This window comes from Rhinolophus hipposideros (genome assembly GCF_964194185.1).
Source record: "Rhinolophus hipposideros genome assembly, chromosome: 1".
Classification (NCBI taxonomy): domain Eukaryota; kingdom Metazoa; phylum Chordata; class Mammalia; order Chiroptera; family Rhinolophidae; genus Rhinolophus; species Rhinolophus hipposideros.
The window spans coordinates 54,963,211-54,987,920 of NC_138047.1; the positions used below are offsets into that span (position 1 = coordinate 54,963,211).

Genomic DNA, 24,710 nt, shown 5'->3' on the forward strand with positions numbered 1-24,710 from the left:
TGTGTAAAAGTTAAAAATTTATTTTGCTTGAGGTAATGCACCCATGTTATTGTTAAACTGCACGTACCCATAGGGTATATATATTGGTGAAGGTGATTAAATCATTGCTCCAGCATCACTGGAGACCTCCAGCATCACTGGAGACCTGCAGCATCATCATATGTGTGTGTGTCTCTTTTTTCATTCCCGCTCCCCCTTCCAGGGACTGTTCGTCTCGTCGGCAGGCTCCGACAACAAAGGGTCCAGTTAAGCAAGAAATAGGCACAATTCTGTTAGTGCATTGTTGTGAAAAAGAAGTATTTATCAAAAATCTAAGAGACAACTGGGAACACCTAATATTACTGGGTTCTTATTAAGTATCAGGCATAAAGTATTTATGCAGGATTAATTCGTTTACCTTCATAACAGTTCTCTAAGTTAAATAGCACTGTTACCGCACGTTACGGTATGGCGATTGGGGCATGTGCAAATTATGTAATCCCTCCAAGGGTAGTGAGCTAGTCAGTGGCAGAGCAGGAATTCATAACCAGGCTGAGTGAATCCTGCTACTGTTATTCTCATTAAGGAATCGTGGACCCATCAAAACTCACTCTTCACCCAATAGGAAAAAACAATAGCTTCTATTTCCCCTTTCTTTAACCTGTTTCCTCAGTGAGGAAAGAAACAGTCAAGGATTGGTTAAGACACATGAGATATCAAAGAAAACTACCTGTTTCATTGCAGGTTTAACAGAGGATGTGATTAAGACTGAATTTTCTGCATGCTTGTTTGGACCTATTTATTTGGAAAAAAGTTGAAATTTTTTTGTTTATTTAATGTAGATAGATGACTAAATTTGGAAGAGGTTTATTGATCTGCTTTTTTGGGTGAAGGAATTTAGGCAATCAAATGACTTCGAACAACCCAAATCTTCAAACCTTCCATTGCATTTGTATATTGCTATGGCAGAGATATGGATTCACCAACTTGATGCTGTAAAATGAGAATATATATTTCAACTCTAATTTGTTCCAGGAAGTACAGGCACTCAGGAGGAAACTGGTCGTGTGTGCGATGAGCAGATCGAGAGGTGAGTGCACCTAATTCCCATTGCTAAACTACCCTGAAATCAGTGAAATTCCAGCTGTCAAAGACTTGTAGGGCTATTTAGGGAAAATGGAAACCTAATTTTAGAAGCAATTCATATCTCTAATGAACGTGAATCACGTCTTAGGTTTTTGGGTCTGCCTTTAGACTCCAACTCTCAAGAGGTATCTCATTTAGCATCTGCTTCATCTTTGAGTAGGTGGAATGGAAGGACTGGGCTCCCAAACTCTGGAAAAAGTTCCCCTTATTTCTATGCCTCCCCTGCCCACCTTTGCTCCATTATCTTACATAGTCAAGTTTATTTTGTTGTTCTTGCTGTTTTTTTGTGTTTTTTTGTGCTGTCCCTGCGTCCTCCCTACCCCATCACAATACCAACATCTGTTAACCCAGCGCAGCCTGAACCTGGGCAACATGTCGCTGGCTCCCACGAAATGACCGATGCCTCGTCACCTACACTAGCCGAGTCAGGGACCAGAGGCTCCTGGACCAGCCTGGCCAGCCTCCAGCTGCGGAGAAGCCCACCCTTGGCAGGAGTCTGTCCCTGCCCTCCCCTGGGGGCCATCTCAGCCACTGTGGAGTAAGTCCGGCCAGGCACAAAGACTACAGCTGTGCGGCACAGACAGAGGGGCAACAGCCCGTGCCTTGCAACCTCCTTAATTTATTTACAGATACACTGGCTCTTTATGTGGCCTAGTTAAGGACATTTTTCCACAAATACATAGAAATGCGTGTTATTTCAGAACCCACCAATAACAGACACAGCCGTAGAGATTCTTGCTGGGTTAACAGCCTCACCTCCCTTTCACCACCCCTCCCGCCCAAATAGAAAATAAAGTTAAAAATGTATGATTTTTTTTTTTTACGTGCTTGTATTCAAGGCGGAAATTCTACTTAATAATGAGATATTTCTTTGAGAGCAAAGACAAAATTTCTTAGGAAACAGAAAATTATGAAGTTAGGCTGTATCTTTGCCAACCAAAAAAAAAAAAAAAAAAAAAAACCAGCTTTCACCTTCCTCCTCCCAGGATAGTGATATCTTTGCCCCTGGCTGTCATCCTGAACCAGAGCATCTGTTTAACCCAAACATAACCCTTTTGTTCCAGAGGCTACATATGGTTCATTTCTCTGCAAAAATATGATTTGCCAAATAGAGTTCCGGCTCTTCCCAACTGCTCTTTGGAGTCGAAGGGCTGAGGAAGAATCAAATCATTGCAGAGCTGTGAACAGTCGCTGGTCCCTATCCCTTTGCTATTTCTCCCAGTTCCTTCAACAGACCCTTAATTCTATTATCCAACTGTAATTTGGTTCTGTGTCTCTCCAACATTCCTACCTTTCTTCTGTCCCTTTCTTTTTAATAGATTGATTTAAATGTAACTGGATTTTCTCTGGCTCTTACCAGCTATTAAAAATAGCTGTGTGTGTATGTGGGAATGACTGTACTTTCTAACTAGGCCATCCTTTTTAATGCCTTGCAATACTGAATCTTGCTTGGGTTTCTTAGTATGAATTCAATTGCCTGATTCCTTTGGAGGCAGCAGGGGCTAGCAGGCAGACTAGCAATGTTAGAAGTGGGCAGAACCATACCATATGTTGCTTTGTTTGTTTTGTGTCAGGCTGACATTTATTGAGCACATACTATGTGCCAGGCGTTCTTCCAAGCACTTTACAAGCATTAATAACCCTCACCACATCCTTTTAAGGAGGGTGCTATTATTACTCCATTTTACAGATGAACAAATGGGGACAGAAGGAGATTAAGTAACTTGCCCAAGGCCACACAATTAGGAAGTGGCAGAGCTCTTGGTCACAATGCAATTTTCCTAAATCCTACCCCTTCATATCTGTGTGACTTTGGGCATAGCTTATTTTGTCTGCCTCAGTCTCCACATCTGTAGAAGAGTCAGATTAGTTGTCCCTCACAAGATAATAGTTGGAATATACTGAGAGTACTCACACTGGGGGTTAAACACAGGTCAGATCCCAGCACTGGGCCTGACAAGGAAGTCCAGTGACCCCACTGCTGTGGAGGAGACCAAGGACTAAATAAGGGAACCCGCACAAGCATGGGGAACAGAAATAGGGCACCGTGCTCTGACTCCTGCTTATTAAGCCGCTGCAGTCTGGACTTTGGGCAAACACAGAAACCAACCAGATCACTAGGTAGAATCACTACAAAGATCCTGCCGCTGACTTCAGAGGAACTTTCTGCTCTCTAGTCATTCGTTCTCCCAAACGTAAAATGATGGCATAGAGCTTGTTGACCACCCAGATTTCTTCTAGAACGACCTTAGGGGACAGGCAGAATGCCATCACATCACCTCAAGGCCAGATCAACTCTGCCAAGACAATCCTGAAGCGATTGAGCACAGATGAGTTTCATTTCATACAGAATTCCGGCCTTTGTCCCTTCCGGCTCCCTATTGGCTGGGACTGACGTCCTCGGTGGTATAAAGGGCCTGCGGGGCGCCGGGCTCCTAGGAACCACCAGCAAGGAAGTTCTTTAGGATGGAGCTGGAAAGGAGAAGGTGGGGCGAGTCTCCCCCTCCCCGGTTCCCCGGAGGCATTTAGGAGGGTTCCCCAAGTGTCGAGGCAGGCAGAGGGCCATCGGAGTGGGAGACCCGTGAGTGTGGCAAAAGCCAGCCAACGCCAGTGTGTCCAGGGACTGGAGGATCCATCACCTGCCTCTCCTGAACTTTGACGCGAAATCAGGGTGCCTGCTCTCCCACATTTCACTGCCCTCTTCACCAAACAGACCAACGGGCAAAACAAGCCCAGACCCAGCGCGGCCCACTCATCCCGGTGTAAGTCTGTAGGGAGTGAGTGGCGTGTGCCGGTTACGTTTTCTGAGGCTCTGAAGCCCCAGCTCTGGCATCCTCACCCAAAGGCACAGTGACCCCTGTGGTAGTGGGTAACCGCAAGTTCACGTTTGGCGCGATGGATGGGGGTTGCAAAATGTGTTAGCTTTTGACAAACATTCTTTACAGAGAGATTTGAGAACAATCATTCAGCTTTCACTTTCAAACAACCCTCAGTGTCCCTTTGTGACTACCCGTTAATGTAGTTCTGCGTGGTGTCACAGTATTTCTCAATTTGCTCAGCACGATTCCTTGTTTGGGATTGTGTTGTAGGAGGCTTACCATCCTTGGTCCTGGGGCACTAAATGGCCCCACACATTTACAACGTCTTTGGTGGGGGTAAGGGAGGCATAATGCCTGGGGTGCGAAAGATTCGGGTTACTGCATGGCCTCTCTTCCCCACAGTGGGTAGCACCAACTCCTAACTGCCTGCAGAAAGTAAGCTTTGTAAGCTCCAACATGGCTACTGATAAAGCGCTTTGAAAACATGACCTATCTACTCACACTGGGATACAAAGGATGTACTTAAAAAAAAATTATGTACACATATTAATATGTATGTATGTATATATATCATATAACTACTGCCTACGTCCCTTGACCTTTAGCACGTGGGCCTGCCAAAGCTGCACTACTGGTTTTTTTAAAGATAGTTTAATTCAGTAAAGCTCCTGTTGAATTATACTCTGAAAGTAAGTTTTCATTAAGGGATTCATTACGCTTAATTATTTTCTCAAAGGGTTTGCTTTGGCCAATCCAGACTCATGTTTTCATGTTTTGGGAAGATGAAATGTGCTTTTAAATATTCAGCATTTTGCTATGACACATTAATTGCTCTTTTATTAGAGGTCGGCCCCTTGTATAATTGCTGTAACTAAGTTGCCACTTAGCCCCAGGAAACTTGTTACTCTACTGTAGGGATGTTGTTGAGGACATTGTTTATTATATTACACGCTATTCTCATCTATGTGAGGACCCAAAGGAGAAATTTCTCCTGAGTCTCGGTGTCCAGAATAGCTGTGATTCTCTTAAGCAACTGATTTGTTTTTTATCTCAGAAAACCTGAATCATTTAACCAAATGTTTTCTATCGTGTGGTGGCTGCTTGGTATCTCAGGGGCTAATTTGATACCCCATCTCTTATCCAAGTGTAGGACCTATGGCTTGTGTTGGAATACTAACCTTACCTGTAGCTTCATCCTATTTTTCCTACCATAACTTTTCCTTTATCACTGGACTGGTTTCCTAAAATATTTAATTTTGTTCTCTACATGTATTTATAAGCCTTCTTAAATCGTTTTTCAAAATGAAACAAGAACACACACACACACACACACACACACACACACACACACACACACTGACACACAGTTTAGAGTGGCAACCTCTGCAACTCTGAGAATTACAGGCTATACAATGCAGTACCCTTGGTACCACTTAAGACCCAGACAGGCAGGAGAAGGGAGAAAGAAGAGAAAACTAGAGCATAGGTAAAGGGAGGATATAATAGAAGGTAGTGAGTGGTATAATACCACATGTAACTTATACCTATTCTGATTAATGTTAAAAACAAAAACAAAAAACTAAAGCTAAAGAACGTATACTTAAAGATGATCAATGTGTCCAGGGATATATTTAGAAAAATGAGAAAAAAAGACATTTCTTGTAGAAATCCCACTTTGTAACTCTATTTGATGAATGTTCAGAAAAGCCAGTGCCCACATGGTTTAGTAGGATGTTGTTTGGACACAGATAAATGAGCTTAATTTATTTTCTTGAAATTTTCTTGCACAAAATATTTACTGAATTTTACAGAAACAAATTTTGTTTGGTTGGTTGGTTTTTTTGCTCTTTGTTTTTGATACCATCCTGGAGTTCCTTTTTCCATGGATTCCTTATTAGTACTAGATTGCTCACCTGCACATAAAAAAGGCTATTGGTAACGTGATTTTTTTTTAACTACCACCAAGAATTAGTTCATTTTACTAGAATAAATACTGAGAGATTAGAACTAAAGCTAATAATTTTAATAGGAGATAGGTTTGTTCTTAGAAACTATAGTTAACTCATAAATATTTTAATAAAAAACTAATACACTATTTAGAAGACTTTTTTTTTCTTCATTATAGTTGACATTACAGACATCCTACCACAATGATTTCTTCAAAGTCCAGACTTCTCGTACCTCATGGCCTCGACATTGTGCTCCAAGGACTCAGCAGAGCCGTTCTCCAAACCAACTCGCAAAATGTCACCCAGTTTGCAGCATTTTATTTTGAAGAACTTACTGTGTTTAGAAAAGGTTTGTTCTTGCTTTAGATTAAATATTTGTTACTGTGAAAAAGAAAGCATTTTAAATTGGAATTTTTTGTATCTGATTTCCTGCATTTATTCCTTCAGATAATGCTTCTCTGGATATAAAAAATCTGATTAAACAATTTCATCAGACTATAGGTAAGTACCACAGGTAGTAATAGTATAAGAATACTAATTATAAACTATTTCATCATTAAGAGCATACATCAACCATAAAAAAGATGCCCACAAATATTTTCTGTTTAGATAATCACATTGTTTATGTTTAAATAATCAAACTGATGCTATATTTTTATTATTTAATTGGTTTTCTTTTTGTTGTTTTTTTTAAATGTGGGGACCGACATTTTGGAAGATACTAAGTCTTAAAAAGGCAAAAATAGGAAACATCTTTAGAAAACCATTTGGTACAATGAGATCTGGAACAGTGTTTGTAAACTATTACTCAAACCATTTACAATATGCCCTACCTTTAGGGAAGTACAGTGAACTTGAAGAGAATTGGATTTCATAGTAATACATTATAATGAAATACATTACTTAAGAAAGTTGTATAAATACTCTCCTTGAAATTTTTTAATAAAGAAGTTTAACAATACAATATGGAGAATATAATCAATAATATTGTAAAGATTATGTAGGGTACCAGATGGGCACTGGATTTATCAGGGGGATCACTTCCCAGATTGTCTAGATGCTTGACCACTGCGCTGTACACCTGAAGCTGATGTAGAATGAAAGTACAGTACAGGGAATATAGTCAATGATATTGTAACAGCTACATACGATGTCAGAGGCATGGTAGACTTGGGGGGTTATCACTTTGTGAGGGGCGTAAATGTGTAACCATTATGTTGTTTTGTACACCTGAAACTAATATTAAAAAATTAAATGTAATTATAAAAAGTTTATCAACCTCCTCCCCTTTTGTTTTCTCCCCGCGATGGTTTAACTGCCGTCCAGAATGGAGGACAGGAAATCAATTAGGTGCCACTGACCATCTTTTCTGAATGTCTCTATACATACTGAAGAGAAAAGTTTTTCAGAAAATCATCTCCTCCAGCCTCTTTGACATAGGCTGTATATACCTGCTTAGAAAAACAGTTGTATTTTGTGTGTATATGTGTAAATGTTTATCTTATGCGAACATGACAGCATGAAACTGAGTGGACAGCGGAGTGATGAAAAAGTCAGGGTGGGGAGAAATGAGAAAGACAAAGTTTACCTGATGAAAGTTTGGGAAGATCACTGTAAGTGAAAGAATATATATTGGTCAAATCCCAAGGACAGGCACTCATGTCTAAAAGAATGATAAGAAAAAACTTTTGGCAGAATTTTATGGAGAGTAGAGACTCATGGTCAGTGTGGAAAATAACTAAATTCTTGCTACATTGGCTGACCAACATTTTGGAATGATCGTAGAGAAAGAAAAGGTAGGTTTCAGTGAATTTCAGCCACATTTTATAACTTTTATAACTTTGGTGATGTTAATAGGTAACATAGCCAAGATAGGGAGAAATCACGATTAGACCTAGGAAAATGTAAAAATCACGAGGGTTTAGACCTGCAGTGAAAGAGACACACAACTCAGAAAGCAAGATTAAGAATAACAAGAGTCTGCATTGGAAGGGAAAGGAGTGTGAATCACAGTGTTTCAGGGATTTCATTGTCTAGTCTGGTTTCTTCCCTGCAGGGTCCTGATGGCATTCTTAGTTTTCTATGGGAAACAGGTCTGGGATTTGCTTTCCACTAGCAGGGTGTACAGACAAGTGCTAGAAGATTGACCCTCTCCCTCCCCATAAGCCTGGTTTCCCAGGCAGTAAAGGTTGTTAGGGCCTTTGTACTTGTGTCCTCTATACCTGGAGCTGTTTGAAAGCTAGGAGAGTGTTCAGGCTTGCTGTGTTTGAGAATGGTGATGAAGTCAGTGAATCTTTGTGATGAAAGGTAACTAAATGGTAGCTTTTGAAGCTAATTTGTTTACTGAAGAATTTACCCACCATTCAACTTTGCAAGTAAACTGAATGTGGATTTTGGTCCAGCTAAGTTAATGTCTTTGAATCTCAGGGTTCAAAATTAACATATTGAACTAGTGGAGCAGCCATACTTTCAATGGAGTTAAGGGGTAGGTATATTGCTGCTTTTCTCCTCTGGTAACTACAGCTATCAAGGAAATTGACATAGCGTACAGATAATCCTAAAAGTAAGCTTAGGTATGGCTATAGAAACAAACTGCTCTTTAGGCAATAGAGCAGAAATGAACATTGCTGGTTTAATTTACCAGGGAGATGGGAAGGTAATATGAGGTATGACCAGAAAATACAGAGTTCAGTGTTACTGTCTAATATCAGTTTGGCTCATTTGTCTGTCTGCCTTTTATTGTCATCCCAAATGGACAAACAGAATCCATTAATTCAGGTGGCATGAGTCCACCTATATCCAGGAAAGCATCACTATGGCGCTTGTCTATCCCTAGGTAACTCCTAGATAATGTCCCTGTTTACCTAGGGATAAACAGGCACCATAAATTTCCCACTTGGTACAAGGCACTTCCTCTCCTGAGTGACATCCTCCTACCTTCTGACTGGTTTAATTCCCCAACTGCTATTCTTGTGGGAGCTCTGGGTAAATTTGGCTGCATAATGGTTCAGTTCTCTACAATAAAAATGTAGGTATAATGGGTGGAATCTTCTCCTTACTCTTATGTGGATCCCAGTATTAAATATGAATGGTGGCACTTATAATACTCTCCATGCTTTATTGGTCCCAAGGATTGTGACTCTCTCGGGCTTTCGATGACTTGCAATAAGGAGAAATTAATCATGCTTTGAAGACTAAGTCAAGTGACGCTTATTCTAGGCCTTCAGAGGCTGTATCTAAAGACAGCACCAGGTATTAGAACTTGGTGATGTGGGCAAGAGCTAGCTGCCGTCCCTAGTGCATTGGTCCTCACTCATCTCCCACATATCAGATGTGAGCATGAAAGACATGTGTTTCATAAGAATGCTCAGCGGGATGCTGTATCCTGCAAAGTTATTACTTTGGAGGATACTGGTTACTTCATTGCCTAGCAGTATTATAACCAAACTGCCCATATGCATGGAGAGCATGGAGATAAGTAGTACATCCCTACACATATCATTTGTTTCATTTGAACACTTCATCCTGGGATTTTTCTTAGAAGGAGCCCCATTTCTGGTAGGCCTCACCATAGGACCAATAGTGTTTATCAATCTCCCCAGTGCCTTCAAAATTTTATGCAGAGACAGGTGATGGAGGAGGGAGAAGGAAAAGAAACAGACATGGGAGCAAACTTTTCTAAATTTCCTGTTGTCTCTCATCTTTCCCCGCATTTTCCAGAGCCTAGGATCTTTAAGACAGTCCCTAGCTCTATCCAAGCCTTCATTGTGGCATATCACCCATGTATGTCCATTTCTAAAACAGTTCATGCTGTGAAACACATTCTTGGATCCTCCTCTTGTTGTTCTGCAATTTGATTAAACAGATCTCACTACCATATGACTCAATGAAAGCTTCCCCATTTCTTAGTCTGCTGAGGTGAGTTTCTTCATTATCCAAACAAATCATTAATTGAGGGGATTTTAGAAACTCAGGCAATATTTAAGGCAAAAGAGTTTTTTCTTAAGTTCCACCCCTTAGTGTATGCTAGGAAAAGAAGGAAGAAGGGAATGGAATTTATTGAGTACCTGTTTTCTCCTAGGCACTTGCAATATATTCTCTCAATTAAGACAACTTTATAAGTAGGCGACATCATTGCAATTTTACTCAAGAGAAATCCGATGCTTGGGAGTGATTAAATAACTTGCAAGCTTCTAAATACTAACTAAGTGGTAGAGTTAGACTCTAAATTTAGATCTTCCTAGTAGCATGACTCAAGCTCTTTCCACAATAGAGTCAGCAACATTCTAGGATCCCTCTGGAAAAATCTTAAATTCTTGAACTGTAAAAGTGAAGGGAGAGGAATTTCAGCTCCCTTTCCCCCCATTATCTCCCACTATTTCACTTCTTCCTCCTCTGTCACCTTCTTGTGTGGAACCTGAAGCCCGGATTGTACTATTTCTGATCTTTTCACCATTCAGTGAAAAGGGCAGTGGTTTCTCCTTCAGAATGGTAAATGAGATCTCAACACCATTATCACCTTCCATTCCGCTAAGCCTAATTGAGTCCAGTTTCCAGTGGCAGCCCTGTCTTGGCTTCCAGCAGAGGGAAGGAATAACCATCTCTTTTGAAGAATCAAGGAGGCCTACCCACCTGTGTCCCCAACTGCACTGCCCTGTTGACTTTTCTAACTGATCCTGGACATTCTTGGCTTGGCCAGATAGATAATTGTAATTTTAGTCATGAACCGTTGCTGATCATTGGGTCCAATTTGAATTCCTGTGCAGCACCATAGCAGTTATACATGTCGTTAAATATTGTCTTGAATTATTTATTCATATTAAATATTCATAATAAATGTTTTTAGTTTCTTATGCCAAATTCTATTTTTATGCATTATTTTTATAGTTGGTTACACATGCTTTTAGCTATACACTCTTACTAAACAAACAAGAAATATATTTATTTCTGTACTACCCATACTAAATTTTGTAAAGCTCTGATGTTACTCTGCACTTTTCCTGGCATTTTTTTTCAAGAAAGGCTGTACAGGCTGGGAGGGGGGTTACGTCAAAATGATCCTTTCATTTCTTGAAGTCTTATATTTGCCTAGGCAAGGTCATTCAGAATTTCATCACCAAGGTAAGAATTTCATTAAGTTTAAAAAAGGTTTGAATGGTCATATAATGATGTTTCTTTTTTGGGGGGGGTCTTACGTTCTTTACGCTTCTCCATTCTGGTAAGATCACTCAGTTGAGTAATAGTCCATACTAAAGAAGGCAAATAAATTAGTCAGCAATGGTATATTCAAGAATTGGGTTCCGATTGTCAAACCCCAATCTGTGGATAGAAACACAGGATTAAGAGAGGAGGGGGCTGCATGGGAAGCAGATATGGAAACCAGGAAAGCTAGAACAGGAAACCAGGTTGCCAAGATGAGGTCAGGAACATTAGGATACAAGAGTCAGTATGTGAAAGAAGAACATCTTGGGCTTCATAAGTTATCACACTGCTGTATAGAAACTTTGGTAAATTGAAATTAAATCCCCATTTCACAGATGAAGAGACTGAAGCTCAGAACTGTTGCCTGAGACAGGGTCATGCCGCTAGTAAATCACAGTCAGGACTGAAACCCAGGTCTTTTCATATACTCTTTTACTATGAAAAAGTTGCAGGGAAGAAAGCAGTATCATAAATTCCCAGATGAGTTGTTAATGATTCACAATTACATAATGCTTTACCTTCCTAGAATGGTGTTTAACAGGGGATTTGTAGAGGCAAAAATATGAAGCCTGGGCATTAATCTGCAGACAGAATTACAGGTATGACAAGCCTGTCAAGTAGACACCTTTAAAGGGGCTTTGGGCCTTTCAGAGTTGCTGAAAATGTATCATGTAAGTGATGTATCAGAGAGGTCCTGTGCAGGCAATCTAGAGATTGCAGTAATTCGATCCCTAGATTGATTGGGTTCTGGAAACGTGTCATGGTGAATAAATCAGTGGAGAATTTAAGACCTTCAGGAGGAAAACACAGTCACAGAGGCCGTGAACTGGTGTCGCAGACAGCAGGTCTAGTCAGAGCTGGGATTGGGTTTGTGGTGGTTTCAATTACCTCCACTGTACCGCACACCTCAGATCCCTCTAGGGCTGCTTTTACCTTGTGCTGAGGGCGGGGCAGGGCTGCCAGGGCGTGTCTCCATGCCTGGGCTTCACCCTCAGCTTTCCCCACCAACCTGCTCCACAGACAGCATCTCTCCCTGCACGCTTGCTCTTCACTCGGGGGGCAACCTGTTGATTCCTGTTATTGGTCCTAGGCTAGTGGTCAGTGCAGGGGGGTTCTCTGTCCTAGGCTGACCCTGAGCACCTAAGCCTTGGGATGGGGCTTTCATTGTTCCTGCTGGTTGTCTTTGTGGCAGCCAAACTCTGCTTGTATCTGTGGTCATTCTTGAGCCTGTATTTCCTGCCCCAGTCCAGTGGTAAGAGACCTCTGGTGGGTGTTGATGTATGTCCCTCTCTCTAGTCATCTCTGGTCTTCTCTCTGCTTCCATCCTTCATGTGAGGCCCATGGAAAAGTGCTTGTGAGTGAGTTGCACTCTCCTTGGGTCTGGAGTCCCAGGCTATTCACTGACCCACATTTGGCGTTTACCAGTAGGTTTACATTTTAGCTGATACCTTACCAGTTAGCATGGTGGTGGCTTCACCTTTCCAGGCCCTGCCACACATCAGACAGCTCTTGTGGCCCTTTTTCTCTTTGGAGGGGCAGATTGCACTTTGGAAGTCAGGTTACTTGATTGCTTTGTCACTCTCTTCTCTGATGGGCTCAAGAACAATTATTTTGTGATTTATCTGGCTTTTCCCTTTATAATGTGAATGCCATTTTTTCAGCTTTCTATATCTTAAGTGGAAGGCCAACTTATTTAAATAAAATTTCTTTTATTCTTCCAGCCAGAGTTCTTCTTTTCTTCCTCTGAATGTTCATAGATCTTTATTAGGACCATTATTAGGGACTTACACTTTTTTACCTCTAATATCTGCCGTATCTCCCCTACTGAATGTAAGTTTTATGAGGTCTCATCTTAATAATGTTTATGTCCTCAACAGTGCCTGGTACAGTGTCTTACACACACAGCACAAGCACTCAGTCAAGAGTGTTACTGGACAAAGCGCTTGTTAAAAAGTGGGTGGGGGAGACCTGAAGAGGTGAATGGTTGGGAAAATTAGGTAATTGTTCTAAGCACAGCAAGGTAAGAGTAGAGGTTGCTTTTCTTTTTCTACACATGAGCCTCTGGTGTCATGTCCATGTCCAGAAGTATAGGTTGGTACAAAAGTAATTGCGTTTTTTGCAATTATTTTTAACCCTTTAAACAACAATTACTTTTGCACCAACCTAATAGACACTTGACTTGAGTTTACAAGAAATCAGCAGCTGTGGCGGAAGGAGACACTGTTCTCCAGAAAGCAGCTGAACGGAGGAAAACACACATGGCTCCAAACCAAGTTTTGACTTGAATCAAACACATTCTTGTAAAGCAAATTCTACTTTTCCTGCAGATTTTATTATATTAGGGAAATGCTTCCGTGAGAGAAAATCCTCAGTAAAGTAAGCACATATGAAAATGTTCAGTGAATAACAACTAAGGTGGTTACACAGGTGTGTGAGTGACAAGCAGAAAATGATTTTAGTTTTCCAGCTCTAGGAGTGCCTGTATGTCATCAGCTGTCTTGACCTCCCAAGTCTTCCAAGGAATTTTCCTCAGGCCTGAGGATGCACGGAGTCCACACTGATGGACCCAGAGATCTCGTTTCTGCTCCTCTTGTCTGGGACAGTAGGATTCTGGGTGCATTATCATACCTCCCAGCAGGTGCTACCATTTGTAGGTTGGAATATATATTTTCCTAATGTAGAAATACCCTGTCACCCTCGAGTTTTCCAATTTATTAAACTTAATATACCAATTTACTTAAATTGAGGAATACCTTTATTAATATGACAGTCTTTGTTTCATTACTGTTATTATAGCACCTGAAGATTAGATGTTTATCAGCAAGGTTGAAGTCTTATTTTTTTTTTCCTTCCTTAGCTGTGTGTGGAAGTTTGGATCAGAAACTTTTCCCATGGAGGTTTTCAGCTTCCTCATTTCTAGGCAGAGTTAGGATCTTTCCCCTGATGCTGACCAGCCAAAAGTGGTCTCTGGTTATAAGTTTTGTCACGGTGCTACTTGGAGTCACTTGTTTCTAAGGAGATAAACTAAGGTGTCTTTTGAGTGGATAGGCCAGGGAAGTTTCATTACGCACAGTAAATCACGGATATTGGAAAATAAAGCAAAACTCTTTTGTACTTGTGTGTATATTGACATTCGAATGCTCAATCTATTGCTACTTTCTTTACAATTCTTCATTTGGAGAATATATGCTTATTAATCATCTGGATGTTATTTTAGTTGAGAAGTGGTCAGAAAGAACCACAGAAGAGAAGAAACTTGAATGTGTCAAAGAATCAAGAGCAACATCTACAGTTTTCCAAGAATTTACACGGATAGAAAAATCTACAGACACAGAGGAAGGCAATAGAGCTGGACCACTGTTTAGCAGCAAAAGTACTCAGTTCCCATAAGTTCATGCAGAGCTGCTCTCAGAGCCTGAAGAGACAAGTGAAGCAGTTTGTGTCCTTCAGAACCATCCAGTCCTAAGAATACGACCCCACCCTCCTCAATGGCTTCCTTACTCCCCCTGCAGGGTTAACAAGAACTTCATGCTTATGATCAAGCTCCTGAGGTTCCTTTGCAGGCTGGTATTGAGGTTACCTCAACCATTCATAAAACATCTATCTATAAAGATGAACTTATGACTGAAGGAGTTACTTATGTCAAGCAAATTTCAGAACAAATAGCCATCTCTTTAACTGATCATATTGCTTGTCTAAAAGAAAATGAGATGTTACCACCAGGTAGTGCCATACCTGTGCACAAGACAGCCTCAGGCATGTCTGAAAAATGTGCAGATTCTACCAAATTTGCACAGTTGGAGCATGCAATATATAATTCTTTGGTACATATGAAGGGAGAGGGAACACTTCTGATCTCTTTCATCTCCGTGAAAGCTCCACCTGCACACGCCCTGGATGCAGAGGGCTCTATCGAAGCAGAAGGCTGTGAAAAATTGCTGCACATTGAAGTGGAGGTCACTGCGCTGCTTCCTGGGCAGCAAGAGTCGTGGGAAAACTCTGCATCCCAGGCGGCCAAGGTCAAACTTGTGCTCTGTGGGGAAGCTGCTAAAGCTGTGCACTCAAGAACATCTGTAAGATTGTCTAGCGGCCCCCTCTTCCTGTTCCAGAGCATTGTACTGAACCAGAAATCGAACCAGAAATGAGAAGCATCACCTGAGCAAGGTTCGATGGAGCCAGGTAAGAAAATTAGCTACATACAAAATTAACACATTTCAAGTAACATCTGTATTTCAGGTAACCATCACGGTAGGCTCTCTGAAGATTGCTCAAAAGTCTTTATTTTCAAAAGTTTTAAAATGCCAACCTATTTAAACACTGTTGTATTTGACATTTTACTCCTTTGAGATGACTGATTTTAAGGTGACATCACCAAAACTTGGCCTCAAAGTTTGATCCTCTAGCACTTTTATGGTATTCTTTTGAACATATTATGTAGTGAAAAGCATTAGAGTCTGTTGTCAGGGACAAATATATTCTGTGATCTGAATATTCCTACTGAAAATCTGTCATTACTGGGTGTGGTTTGAAATTTCTCACTTGTGAATGTAAAGACAAAGTACAGCAATGCCTTTACATAGGCTATTGCATTTTAAAAGTAAAGGAAGTGGTGGTGTGTTCCTGCTTTCACGTGGAAGCAGGAGAGCTCTGCAGCCAGGTTTGGGGAGCTGGTCAAGCACCGATTTCCTGCCTGCGAGCTTCCCGCAGCTGAGGCAGCAGCTTCACAGCTGGATGGAGAGAGGGCAGGTCAGGCTGAAGGTGTGTCACACAGAAGCAGGGAGGTAGCCGCAGCGGAAAGGACAGGCAGGAACTTGAGCCATAAGGGACGCAGCTGAGATGACTGGCTTCCTTCTATTAGTTTCCCCACTGGTGCCCACATCAAGCTGCCTTTTGGCAGGTGAACTATCGCCATGGCTTTCCTATGACACAGATGTGATTTGACCTCCATCTCGATATAATTATGGCATTTGGTCTGTCTACCCTCGTCTGCCATCTAGACAGTGCAAGGGCCCTTGTCCCTTTAGGTATAGATGGGACATGCACTTCTTTTGCAGAAACTCTCTGAACTTTGACTCTTACTTGAGCCAGAATGTTACCAAATAGGTGTTTCTAGATCAGATTCTGTCTGGCAGTGACAGGGATTCTGCACAGCTGAAAAGGTAGAGGCCCCTGCTGGGAGTGTAGTGTGTGGGCCCGGCATACACTTGTGGCTTACGCAGCACTTCATACCAAGTTACCGCTCTCCAGTGCTTCACTATTTCCCAAGCAAGCACTAACAAGAATCTAACAAGGATTCTAACAAGAATCCTGAAGACACGTCCATGCATAGTTTTTAATTAGCTTCAAGAAAGATCAACTGAAAGTATCCGAAGCTATTGAAAACACACTAGTTTAATCGTGCGCATAGTGTTACCTTTTCTGGGGAAGATAAAAAGCTATACTGGGGATAGATGGCGCAGTCTGTGTTCAACAGGGGAACTGGGCACATTTGGACAAAGTACAGTTCTTCCATCCGGAAACTTTCTCCTCCGTCCCATCTTCCAGGACTCAGTCCTCCAAGACATTACTGCCTTCACTAGGAAATCAAACTGGACATTACAGAGTCCTTGGTGTGACTACATGGATGGCATGCCTATGTTCTAAAGTACCCCTGTGGGACCAACCAACCCTAACTGCCACCTAAGACCTATGATTTCAAGCCTTGCCTAAAAGCGGTGCTCTGTAGAGTTCTGAGTCCTGAATATGTGATGTTTTGTGTGTGGTGACAATTAGTGGGAGATAATGGTAACTGAAAGGCCAAAGATATTTGATTACGGGATCAAAAGATGATGCCTAGTGTGGATTTCTTTAGTTAAGAAAAAAAATCACTGTGCAGATGCGTTAACCTTTTTTTCAATAACTCAATACAGTCTTCAACTGACTTATTTTTTATTAAAGATTTTTTTATTGGGGAAGGGGAACAGGACTTTATTGGGGAACAGTGTGTACTTCCAGGGCTTTTTTCCAAGTTAAGTTGTTGTCCTTTCAGTCTTAGTTGTGGAGGGCGCAGCTCAGCTCCAGATCCAGTTGCCGTTGCTAGTTGCAGGGGGTGCAGCCCACCATCCCTTGCAGGAGTCGAGGAATCGAACTGGCAACCTTGTGGGTGAGAGGCTACTGGCCCATGTGGGTATCATACCGGCAGCCTTCGGAGTTAGGAGCATGGAGCTCTAACAGCCTGAGCCACCAGGCTGGCCCTTCAACTGACTTTTATGATAAGCCAAAAGTACTGATTTCCTATTTCCTCTTGAGGACCCTATATAAGCCATGTCTAAAGTTTATGTACCTGGAAACAGCAACTTAGAGTGAGATTGCTTCTTTAGCCACAACTCTAATGTCCCTGGCACTTACTATTGCAATGCTGTTCTCATTTTCCAACTGTAGAGAATCTTTCTTTTCTTTCCCATTACCAAACATGATTTACTAAGCCCTCTCTATACCACACTTTATGGTGAATGTTACTACAGCTCATTACTTATATGTAAAAAAATGTACGAAGACATTTCTGTGCATATCACCTGATGCAGAGACCAAACCCTTTAATGCCTGCAAAAAAATTTTTACAGCAATAGCAACAAGCGAAGCAGGCCAACACCACCATATTCTAACATGTGGCCTTTATTGTCTAACTGATATGAAATAACAAAGTCACCCATCACCACCACCTGTACCTGGGCCTTCCCCTAAGCAACCCTCTATTATCTAATCCTAAGGACCCCACAGTCTCTGCAGCACCCACCGAAAGTTACTTCTCCAACTTATGTGATGAAGGACGACAGACAGCAAGAAGACCAGTGCCCCGCCTTTTATTCTAGTAGCTCAGATGTTCAGAGAGCGTGGGATTGGAAACCTCGTCCTAAACACGCTGTTGTTTCCCAGGCAGATCCCTTGAAGTGAGTGATACGCTGCAGTCCAAGTACCCACTGCTGTTCCTGCAGATCAGAAACTCCAGAAACAACCCCCACACCTCAGAATGCTTGTCCCCCTAGATGAGGACAAGATGTCCCAGGCGTCAAAGCCCAGATATTCTTTCTGTTGCTTTCCCAGAAGATGTAGACAAAAAAGGTGTTGACAAACATACTCCCTTTGGAAGTTACGGTATTGCTGGAGAAATAACCATGACTACTGCCCATGGTCACAGAGCAGAAACTTAAAACTGGCAGGTAAATCTTTCTACCATCATGAGTGGGCCTTAACACACTTGAGTATTTTGATTTGTTGATCTGGAGTCTGAGCTATTTTAAAAAATTAAATTGAATGGCGTCATTCAATGAGTTGGGTATACTCTAATTTGATGGTCACTGTCTCCAGCTTCCTAACCGCCAATCGCTAATAAATGCACAACAGGGCACTGCATGCAACATGACAACTCGCACCAAGGATCTGGTGTCTAATACAGGAACCAATCAACAACCACCTTTGAATACCTAGTTCTGTGTCTCGCCTTGGAAGATGCTGAAGGGGGATGGATTTGAAAAAAAAAAAAGAGACAGGCTTATGTGGAAATTTACAACCTAGTTGGCCTGTTTACGGGGTAGGGAGGAGCAGAGACAAGACATAAGAGCTGGGGACGGCTGGAGAGCAGGGTAAGAGAAAAGAGATTATATATAGAATACCCAATCAATGTAGTAAGAGCCTGTTCCCTCTTTGAGGGAATATTTACGGCAGAATGGCCAGACTGGAAACACATCAAAGAGCTAAAGAGACAACTGGAATTAATCATAGATAAGACAGTTTTATTATTTAATCATTTTTAAATATTTCATTCAACCAGTACTTAATGTATTGTCCTGTGCTAGTCCCTCGACCCCCACACGTGTATAGGAGAGCGAGCAAAACATGGAGCCCACATACACCTCAGTGGGGGAGGTGGACAAAACTGTAAGTTACAATGTGTTAAGTATTAGGAAGAAAACAAACAAGGTACTGATACAGGCCCTCCTTTGTTGGGCCCAGATGTCTCAAAGGGAGTCAGCCATGCAAAGAGCCCACAGACAGAGGCCTAGGACAGGAGAGAGCATGGGAGTTCCTGACGTGGCAAGTAGACAAAATGAGACTGGCTGGGCGGAGCTGGGGGGACTATGGAAAAGCAAGTTAGAGACGTGAAGAGGGGACCATAATTCAGGGTCCCTGCATACCAAGGAAAGAGATTTGGACTGAACGGTCAATGTTAGATCCTGCTGGCTGCTATGTGGAGAAGAAGGAGTTAGGTAGTGAGGAGGAGGTCGTGAGAAGATGATCTAAGACTATATAATACACGTGTATCAAGAGTATATACCTGCACACCAACAAGTTCAGGTACTTAAAACAATGCGTGATGATTTCAAGCTGAACATCTGATGGACAAAAGCTAATTTTATTCACAGGCAGTTTCAGTCCTACAGTTACTATATTTCAGATAACTCTTAATTATCAAAATGTCTTTAGGCTATGTGCGTTTACTTCTTATCCCGTTTTTTAGACTTTTAGTGGAATTGTCGAAGTGGCTGTTTTCCCATGAAAGGCCAGGATACATTAGTGCAAATACACAGGTAACTGATTAGATAAGAGCTTAGTGACAGAGCAGGAGGGGAGGCCTTGCATTTCTGACCTACTCCTCTCACATGTTCGGTTCTGTTACTAAATTTGAACAATTCACTATTAACACTGTTCCCAACAGATGCTGAAAATGAAGCTGTTTGAGATGATGTTCAAGGTGGAGTCTGCCACCAAGCGTAATGTATCAATAAACTTCCTGCAAGCATAAAACCTTGTATTCTTGCTTATTTTGTAATTTGTGACAACAGCATTTTCCAATGCTTGTACACACTGTAAAAAATCAATCAATCAATCAATAAATAAATAAATAAATCACCATTCCCACTCTTGCTTTTCTAGCCAGGTATTCCCACTTGATAATTCTGTATTTGGCATTCACACCCAGTGAAGAGCAGCACCGGGCTATAATACTGTACATATTTCCCCAGAGAATACTCCCTAGTGCCAACTGCCCACTGACCACTGTGCATGCCAGGCAGCTGGTATCTCTTAGGCCCTGGGGATGGCAGCACCACAAGGACTTCTTTGTAAGAACATTCTTGATAATTTAGGATAATATGAAGTGGCAACGTTAGTACATTTGAAAGTTTAGAAGAAATCACACTTTTTTTGAACATTCTAATGCCTTTATTTAGCATCAGGTAGATTATTTCATTGTAACACTTGTTAGCTTCAAGACAGCAATTAAAATAATTTACTGACAGCTACCTAAGGCCCTTGGGAGCAATATCTGAGTCTGGTGTTGGATGGATAAAAATAAGATGAAAGGGGCAAAGCTACCATACAATAGATCTCTTACATACTTTAAGTAAGGTGCTTTGCAAACTTGAAGTGCACAAGACTTCCTGTTATATATAGTTTGATATTTATAATACATGAGTGCAATTTAATTTCTCTGGTGGCACTTCTCACTGGAAGTTGAAGCATTTAAAAAGGTTTGTCATTATGTAATGATAGTGATTAAAATCTAGGGCATTTTGTGAATTGCTAGGTTTTTATACATACTTTCAATGCAAACATGTATAATGAAACACCTCCCAATTCTAATAATATTGATTACAGAATTGTAAAAGTAAATTCAGAGCACTAAAATAAACTGAAAAGGTACAGCATTTGCTTAATTCTTTAGCATGTTCAAATCAGAAATATCTATGCTGAATATTCAGCCATTTTTTTCTTTTTGGAGGTGGGAAGGTGTAAAATTGAAAGGATTGGTTAGTAGAAAAGCCATGTGCTGGCTCACGGAGACCTGTCTGCAAATAGAGGCCCTGTGAAGATGGATGGTGCTGTGGCATGAAGCACCGGGCATGTCCTGCTTGGACCTTCGGAGAGCCAGGGATGGGCTGGGATGGGGCCACACAGCCAGAGTTTAGTCACTCAGGAGTGTCAAGAAAGCAGCCACTAGTTGCCAGAGATGGCCCAAAGAGGCGGGAGTCTGAGGCTGCCTGGAGAAAGGGCAGCCAGCAGCACTAATGATCTGCTCAGCCGGGAACTCAGCACAGCTGTTCCACACACAAGCTCTCAAGTCCCCTAAACTGGGCTCGATCGCCAACTTCCCCACTTTTCTAGCTGTGCAATCTTGGGCACATTACTTATCTTCTCTGAGCTTAGGTTTCCTCAACAGTGAAATGAACATGAGAAATGTCAGTGAATTTTTGAGGTTAAAATGGAATAAAGTGCATAAAATGCCAAAAGAAAAAAAAAAGAAAAAAGAAAAGCCATCTTGTCAATGTAGTCTTTACAAAATGACATAACCTTCTCTGCATTTGAGAACATAAACATTGTATAGGAGAATTCTAAATATTTCAAAGTTATATCTAAAACATTCAAGCATGACAGCATAAAATATTCAAAATAACTTGATTTGGGGTTACTACATAATTTCATAAAGCTAAAGTTACGTTTAGGTATAAATCGTCAGTAAATATGGCGATAGCAACCATAAAAAGCATATTCTCCAGTTCTCCAGCAGTTTCTCATACCTCTCTATAAAATACTATTCCAAATAACTGTTTGGATAGCAAAATTATCCATTTTCCATAAGACTCGTGACCAATATTACCTTATGCCCCATTTTTGTTGGATGAAATGCAAGTTATGAGCAGGTTTTTTCTTTTTTTAAAGGATGAGTAGAAACCAAGGGAAAAAATGTAATAACATAGGTTTAAGACTTAGTTGTAGATTAGCCAAACACCCTGACTTGTCTGCACTTTAATAAATGTCAGGTAAATAAAGCAGTTTCTGTCCCAGTAGCTGCCCAAGTAAAGCCAGTCCTGTGCTCCATCGTAGGGTTTAGGACCTTGATGGAACCACCTGTTAAAGAGAAAGGACAAGATTTCAGAGGAAACTGTTTGAAATCACAGGGTACCTGCTGCTTTGCAGTATTTCCAGTTTACAGTATTTCCCTACTAAAGCAATTCGTTCTGAATTAGGGATTTCCAAAGAGAGTGTGAAAACTGATAGTTTTTCTCTTTAGAGAGCACACACACAGAATAATATTCCAAAACATGTAATGATACCACTCAAATGTCTATGGATTCCCCACAGCATCTAGCAACACTACTTAACAGAAGTAGGATATTCTATCTAGTAGGTTTGTTAGAACTAATATTTTAGTCTAATTGTTCATCTTCAAGCCCCATTCTTTATCTTCCGATAGAAGGCATTCTTTAAAAAGCAATTAGGAGTAAGAAATTAGGATAAAGCAATGAACTTCTACAACATACCTACAGTAATGTGTGAAGTGCCCCAAGCCCTTAAAGCTCCGTTTTACAAATAAGCTGAATATTAGAGAAGTTTAATAACTTGTCCAAGCGATTATAATAACTGATATCAAAGTTAAGTTTGATTTTAAAGACCATGATTTCTCAAATGTATTATGCCACACATAATCCACTCAAATTAATCTAGTCTTCCCGGATTTCAGTTTTCTCCACGTGAATTCCGAGATTACATCCCAACATGTAAATTTCTCCATTTTTCATTGGTCTGATGTCAGGCCATAATCTGCACTGTCTTACCATGTTTCCCTGAAAATAAGACCTAGCTGGACAATCAGCTCTAATGAGTCTTTTGGAGCAAAAATTAATGTAAGACCCAGTCTAATATTATATAAGACCTGGTATTATATTATATTATACCCGGTATTATATTATATTATATTATATTTTATACCCGGTCTCAATAAGACCGGGTCTTATGTTAAGTTTTGCTCCAAAAGACGCATTAGAGCTGATTGTCCAGCTAGGTCTTATTCTTGGGAAAACAGTAGGAATCACACTCTCCATTTCTTTGCTACTTCATTCAAAACCATTTCAAGCTAGTAAAATTGTACATCTGAAAAGAAGCAAAATGTTCAAATGTTAACATATATACCAAGGTGTAACGTAAAATGAAAACCTCTGAAGGTAGAACAGGTTTGATCGGACAGTGACCCCCCTCCTTTTTATGGCATCAACAGTCAGCCTTTCTCAGACCGTATATCTAAATGTTTTCACCAAATGGATATTATTCGTCTCAAATTTCAGAATAAATGTTCTCTTTTGCTGTCAAATTTAAGTAGAACTATAAGAAAAATCAACATTCTATTTTCTTCATTAAAATCATCACTGGCTGGATCTGGGGGGGTTTATATCGAAGACACTGCATTATCTCGTATTTAATGAAAGCCAGTCTTACCCCTAACTAATTGTTAAAGAAGCTCCTAAAGTCCCACCGGAACACAGCCAGGTATCAGAGGGGATGGCTGGCACGAATGCACTGGGTCTCAGGGTGAGAAGGGAAGCTGCACACAGAAGCCAGCAGAAGGACAGCTGAGGAGCATTTTGACAATCACCTGCCCTCTTCCACATTCTGCCTGGGCTGGCCCTGCACATGCCAGGGAAAGAGCACCATCAGAGCTAAATATAAACAGCGAGGCTGCATCCAGCAAGCCCTGTCTCACCTGAGCAGAATTTGGAGGCCATGGGGCTATTTGCCACAGGAGAACACTTACCGGAAAATAGAAACACTTTCAGAATCTGGCAACGGCATTTCATCCGACTCCTCAAATGTGCTCATCTGGAGGAAACAACAGATGAATAAAATTACAATGTTTTAAAAAGAATATGTTTACAAATTGGAAAATAACCACTATTTATTACACACCACTAGAATGTAAGCTACATGAGGGCAGGGACACCACGACCTTCTCATTCTTATCTCTGTCACTCGGGGTGTCATGCGCAGGGGTCTCAGCTCCTGCTCCCCACATAAGAACGCAGGATATAGTAAGGCCAAAAAGGAACACCCACGGAGCCATATGTGGGGGCAGAGCCCCAGAAAGCAGTTTCCAGGCTCTCGGTCTCACATAGAAAGGTGCTGGCTCAGGTAGTAAATGGCCATCAATTGTGATTGGCTAGTGTGTGTGGCTAGTTGGCCGTCAGCTGTAACCAGTGAGCCGTTGGCCACTAATATAACTGCCGTGGCTACACTAGCAGGAAAATGGGGGCTAGCAAGAGCAGATTGCAGAGAGGCGGATGCTGCCGGTGAGAATATAGTGATACGACTCCCCTACTTATGGCTCCATGGGTGTTCCTTTTTGGCCTCACCATGTCCTGCGTTCTTATGTGGGGAGCGGGAGCAGAGACCCCACAGGCCACCCTGCATGACACACAGATAGGGGAGTCACACCACTACACTCTTGCTGGCAGCTGGTTTGGAGACACAGGGAGCAAACATCAGCCAGTACCCCAACAAGGGGTCTTCCTGCACCCCAGTCTCTCTGGTGGCCAGGGAGACACACAGAAAGTAGTAGCCACACGATCCGCAATCCACCGTCCACTTTTTCTGCCTGCCAACCAACCCCTTGCTAACTGCAATCCGTGCTTGCTAGCTCAGCAACGGCAATTATATCAGTGGCCAATGGCTCACTGGTTACAGCTGACGGCCAACTAGCCACAGCTGATGGCCATCCAATCACAGTTGATGGCCATTTACTACCGGAGCCAAGGCCTCTTTCCCTATAATCTCCTTACCATTTAACACAGTGTAGGAAGTCAAT

General features: G+C 41.4%; 3 pseudogenes across 3 annotated transcripts in view; 2 read left to right on the forward strand and 1 right to left on the reverse strand.

Annotated features, from left to right (window-relative positions):
* LOC308499313 (patched domain-containing protein 3-like) overlaps positions 1–1,648 on the reverse strand; it is a 32,690-nt pseudogene extending 31,042 nt beyond the window's left edge. The window contains exon 1 of the transcript in view: positions 1,446–1,648. The product of the transcript in view is annotated as a patched domain-containing protein 3-like (transcript). The remainder of the gene's footprint in view (positions 1–1,445) is intronic.
* Positions 1,649–6,094: 4,446 nt separating this feature from the next.
* On the forward strand, positions 6,095–15,254 carry LOC308499317 (calcium-binding tyrosine phosphorylation-regulated protein-like; annotated as a pseudogene). The gene is made up of 4 exons: positions 6,095–6,242; positions 6,341–6,394; positions 14,313–14,435; positions 14,546–15,254. The product of its transcript is annotated as a calcium-binding tyrosine phosphorylation-regulated protein-like (transcript).
* A 10-nt stretch (positions 15,255–15,264) lies between these two features.
* Positions 15,265–18,285, forward strand: LOC308499319 (annotated as a pseudogene). Its single transcript has 2 exons — positions 15,265–15,274; positions 17,698–18,285. The product of its transcript is annotated as an uncharacterized misc_RNA (transcript).
* Positions 18,286–24,710: the final 6,425 nt, after the last annotated feature.